Genomic DNA, 6,000 nt, shown 5'->3' on the forward strand with positions numbered 1-6,000 from the left:
AGTCTCCATTTTCGAGGACATTGAGTGTGTGAATGTAGGAGGTTATCAGTGCCCCTTCCATCAAAGGACTGAATGGACACTTGGGACATACAGTTATCTTGCATGTGGTTGCATGAGTGTTGGTGACTGTGCTGTATGAAAATGTATAAATGTATGTATCAGACACACACAAGTTGATACCCCCTCCTCCATAAGCCCCATCACCATTCATCCTTTCACTCTGCTGCTGTGACAAAAAGTGAATCATGGGGACTCTGGCATTTGAACTGGTGTAAACACAGCCTGTTCAAGAGATCTGCCCTGATCCTAAACATGTTCATGACTATGTCCACCACCCACCCACCCACTTCACCCTGATACATGTAAACATATACACAGACTGTTGAAGGCCTTCTGTGTGAACAGAGTGTCTCTACAGGATCAAGAATCACAGTTAAAAATCTAAAAACTGGCCTTCAATCACTCTGTGCAAATGGTGTTAAGATGTTTTGACAGTGAATTCTTTTTAAAGGTCATGCTATCATATATTACTGTAGCCTTTTTTGCCAGCAAAGATATCTGAAGTCATAAGTTTGTTTCAATAAGGTATTTAACTAAAAAATACACCAGACTATCAAATGATGTCAAGTCCAAGAATCTTTTAAAATCTGAGCCTTTAAAATGCCGAGCGAAATTGAGGGAAATGCATGAATCACACAAAATGTGGTGTCATTTGGGACAGTAAAAAGGTCAAACAAGACTTTGTTAAGACAATGAATCATTTGATATTTAGTTTCAGAAGAGAAGCTTCAAAGTGTAAAAGTTAATGTTTGCCTATTTAACTATACACCCATGTAAAGGCTCAAAATGTAGCACTCAGTTACATAAATTGAAATTCAACCGGTATTTGAATGAAACCTATGAAAATACATGAAAAAACTAAGTGGAAGAAAGAAATACGCATCTAATTGTCAGTACATGACATTTACCAAAATTAGTCCTTTGCACTTGACTCATAGGAGCCATGGGCTGTCATCTATCTTCTTAAGCAATTTGTGGAAAATATGTCATTCCGTTTAAGGGATCAAATCATGCATCAAGAATATAAAACATCTAAAGAGATAACACAATTTAATAGTTTCTGTAAAGACTGTTTGTGCCTAAGCACTGAACAGCTGCAGATTACACACCCTTTCTGGAGTGCTTGGACACAGTGTTGAAGAACACTCCCTCTGTTTGGCTGGGGGATTTCAGTGTTCATGTGGGCGACGACAGTGAGACTGATGGGCGTAATTGTGAGGCACCACAACCCCACCCCTCCACACACACACACACACACACACACACACACACACACACACACACACCTGTGTGATGCTTCCTTATTGGACTTCTGTGCTCATCATGGCTTGTCCCTAACAAACCATCTTCAGGCATAAGAATGTCCGCAAGCGCACTTGGAAATAGGACACCCTGGGCGGCAGTTTGATGGTTGACTTTGTTGTATCATTGCACTTGCAGCTGTATGTCTTTGACAATCAGCTGAAGAGAGGGGCAAAGCTGTCAACTGATCACTGGCTGGTGTTGAGTTGGCTCAAATGGTGGGAAGAAGATGCCGACCAGGCCGGGCCAGCCCAAACATGAGGGTCTGTTATGTCTGATGAGAGCCCCCTGTCAGAGTTTCAACTCCCATCTCAGCAGAGCTTCAACTAGGAGACATTGAGTCTGAGTGGGCTATATTCTGCACTTCAATTGTTGAGGCAACCAATGGAAGCTGTGGCATGGTGGACACTAGTGAGATGGGAGTTCAAACAGTCTACATTACCAGTCAAAAGGCATGGATGCACATTCCCATTAAATCCAAAGGTAAAGTGTGCCCAAACATTTGTCCGGTAGCGAACGTGTGCTTTGTGGGCTTGGAGAAAGTCAGACAAAGAAGAGGGGGAAGAAAAAAAAAAAAAAAAAAAAAAAAAAAAAAGTGACGCAGTCATCTGCCAGGATTGGTACAGATGAACAGGGACTGCAACCTCTATCCAGGAAGAGGACAGGTTAATGCCAGTGTCATGTTTTTAAAAGGGCAAAAAGGAGGAGATGAAAAGGAGGGGGGGGGGGGGGGGGGAGAGAAACTGTTTTAGGACAGGTGCTCTTATGCCATCTTACCACAATTTGTCTAGTTCACTTACACCAAAGAAGCCACAATTAATTCACAGAATTCTGGTATGAGTTTCAAGATTTAATGGATAAATGAATCACACAGCTGGCAGTAGAAGACTGCATGTAGTACCCTGAAAGAAAGTTTGATTAATGAAAGCTTTGAGATTAGAGAAATTTGCAAATACCACTTAGTCACCTTACCATTGGCAGATAAAAGCACCCTAGCGGGCACCTGGGAAGGACTTCTGCTGACCGGAGTCATGGCCATCAGTAACATGCTCCTTCAAGTAGTGGATGGCCTGAGTGTAATCCTTGCCTGCCTCGTGGTTTTGGCTGAAGCTGCTATACACACTCAAAAATAGAGGTACCATCTTGTACCTAAAAAGGTACGAATGCTTGTCGCTGGGGGTGTACTCTTTTGAGAGACATTTCTGTACCCTTCAGTTCTGGTCTATTTTTGTACCTTATCAAGTTCAACCTTATCAAGTTATGGTTTTTTTTATGTTTTCACAGCATTAGGCCTGGTCCATGCAACTTAGCAATATTATCTTATCTTTAATCTAGAAATAATCTTCAAAAACTCAAAATACTGACCAGCCATACACTTAGTTTGCAGCATCTGACCTTCATTGTCTGGTCTAGTAAATGACTGTTAAGTAGTACTACTGTCATCACTCAACTCTGCTCTAGTTTGTAACATTACAGCCATTAACATTACATTTTTCAATGCTGCAGGTACCCTTATGGTCGAAATGGTACAAATTTGTACTATGTCACTTTGAACCCTTTTTCGTACTCTGAAGGTGTGCTTCTGGTCTCTTAAAGACCAGTATTGTACTTTTGAGAGAACATTTCTTTAAAATGTACCTATAGGTACAGAAATGTCCTTATCTTGTACCTCTATTTTTGAGAGTGTAGGATCCAGGAGGGTACAGCCCATACAGAAGCATCCTGTCAAACCTGCCAGCAGACACAGGGCGGAAGCCCCCAAGCTGGCCACCTGCCACAATGACAGTGGACAACCCCTGTCCGAACCCTTGTTCAGATCCTGTGAGGTCAGCTGGATAGCCAAATTCCTCCGTTTGCTGCTGGTAGTTCCCCAGTTCAGCTTCCTTTGTGACACTGGAAGTCTCCCCAGACTGGAGGGTGGGGCCTTGTGGTGCAAAAGGAGCTGGGGGGAGAATTTCTTCTAGGGCCTCGGCATCAGCCGATCCAGTCTCAAAGGCCGTGGGATTAATAGCCCACTGTGTTTCTGGGAGAGAGAAATTTATTAGATCTCTCCACACTGGACCAAATGCAACAGTTTCATAGGCCATTGGCATACAAATCCTGGCAATTCTCAAATAGCGGCAACAGCTGTACAATTAATGTGCTCCACAATCCAAAGTGACATGCCCAGTAGCATTACCTTGCTCAGCTTCAGAACCAGGTTGCAGAGCACCAGCATCATAGATCACCTCAACAGGAGCAAGGACACTAGGGTCAACAGCATACGCTGCTACAGACAGGCCAGAACCCAAGACACCCTGTGCTGGAGCAGTCTGAACAAGCTGAGACACACCAGCCTGTGCAGCTGCTTGACCTGGCATAGAAGACCCAGAGACAGTGACTGGAGCTGTCTGGAGAACAGGCTGGTAAGGACCAGATGCCTGCACAAATACAGGTGCATCACCATAAGCGTCGAACAGCACTGTATGGCGCAGCTGCAAAGCTAGGGTCTCTTCCTTGGTAAGAGGCATAGCTAGCAGTATCTGCACCACTGCTGCTCTGGCCTGTGGATTGTGATTCTGCAGACAAACAAGTTCAGCAATAATGTAAGCTTATTCAGTTTAACAGATTTCACCAGTGGGTCATAGCATACCTTTAAAGGGGTAGCCACAGGAGACCACAATCAGCAAAGCAGTGAGGGAAACCCTAAAGTCATATCAAAGTAAAAACATCAAGTTTTTTTTAATACACCAAAAGGTTTACGTATAATAGACACAAAAACCCAAATAGCTGATTGCCTACCTCAGGGAAAACCCAGAAGTAATCATGGTTAAAGTCAACAGTAACAAAAACCCCTGGGTACATCTCTATAAATTAAGCTAGAGACTAGTCGTGGCCAATCAGGGCTTAATAGGTTAACAACAAACACCTGCTGGTGAGTGACTATCAGGGAAAGAGGACACTAAAGACTCATCCTTCATATAGCAGCTGTCTCGTTTCCTCCTCCTCCTGTCCCAGTGTGATCTGGGCAATTTCTGTTAAACTCTGTTTTAGAAAAAAATATTGCAAACCATCAAATAAGACAATAAGCAGGGGGTGCAGGAATGATTTCATTCATTTTCCAAACTGCTTATTCCAATTCAGGGTTGTGGGGAAGTGGGAGCCTATCCCAGCTGGCTTTGGGCAACAGGCAGGGTACACCCTGGACAGTTCACCAGTCCATCGCAGGGCCACACACACAGAGAGACGAACAACCACACTCACGCTCACACTCACTCCTAGGGACAATTTAGAGTGACCAATTAACCTATCATGCATGTCTTTGGATGGTGGGAGGAAGCCGGAGTACCCAGAGAGAACCCACACATACACAGGGAGAACATGCAAACTCCACACAGAAAGGCCACTGACCAAACCAGCCAAGGATCGAACCAGCGACCTTCTTGCTGTGAGGCCACAGTGCTAACCACTGCACCATCGTGCAGCCCGCAGGAATGATTTGTTCACCTTAAATGAATTCTATTGTACAAAAAAAAAAAAAAAAAAAAAAAAAAATGCAGTCGAAAAATGTAAATGAATTATTTCCATGTATGTCCAAAAAGTCCATTACAAAGACAATGCCTCTTTCACACCAATTCTCATTAAATATGAGCTTCCTGCTAATTGTTATTATTCTATTATCAATACATAAAGTGGAAGTATGAGAAGAAAAATTGTGTGAAAATGTGTGAAAAAAGAGCTTTTAACAAATTAATTTATAATCAAATTCGAATGTTCTACAACTTAATTTTTTCCTTTACCAAATGTGCTTTTTTTTATTGTTCTTCAACAAAAATGCAAATAAATAAATGAAATAAGCCTTTCTTATCTTGGTATCTGAAATATGTAGTATCTAGCTAACACTGATCTAGTGGCAGGGACCACTCATTACAGTGGTCCGGACCACTGATGTTGTCGCCCTCTAGTGGCAAGGACCACTCATTATAGTGGTCCGGACCATGGTTTGGACCAGACCACTATTTTTTGCAATAACCCCCTCTTCTGTATGGGTCCAGTTTTACCAACCCGCACTCGCCTGAACCTCTTCGGATGATTATCAAACTCCTTACATTATCAGCACATATCTTCTAGGGAAATGTGGACACCTACCTTCATCGCTTTACCTTCTTTATTCATTCATACACTTAAAAGTAATGCTTTTGTGATGTCATCGTTTTAATTGACAATTAATAAAGAAGGAAAAGAAAAAACAAAACGATATATTTCAAGGTTTGTGACGATCGTATCAATGTGGCGTCAACACGGCATGACCATTACGTCGCTTTGACATGGATCTGATTTGTCCTCATGAAAAGTGTCCGAGTCAGATTTTAAAACAGATTTGTGCCATCTGATTGTCATTAAAATCCGATCTGACACGCATATGGATTATCGGAATTGGACAGTGTGCAGGAATGTTTTCTTGTGGACAGATTCCCCCACGTGTTTTCGGTGGACACACAGATGTGTATGTGTGCAATTGTTCCTCTCCATTTAAGATGATTTTGACCAGATCTCCATATTACATTCAAAGCTTCTGATGCTGTTCATTCATTGACGTTCTCTGACAAACCAACCTATTTATAATGGGAACAGATCCGTATGCAGTTTCTTTGATGG

Source organism: Telmatherina bonti, assembly GCF_933228915.1.
Source record: "Telmatherina bonti genome assembly, chromosome: 12".
NCBI classification, from domain to species: Eukaryota; Metazoa; Chordata; class Actinopteri; order Atheriniformes; family Telmatherinidae; genus Telmatherina; species Telmatherina bonti.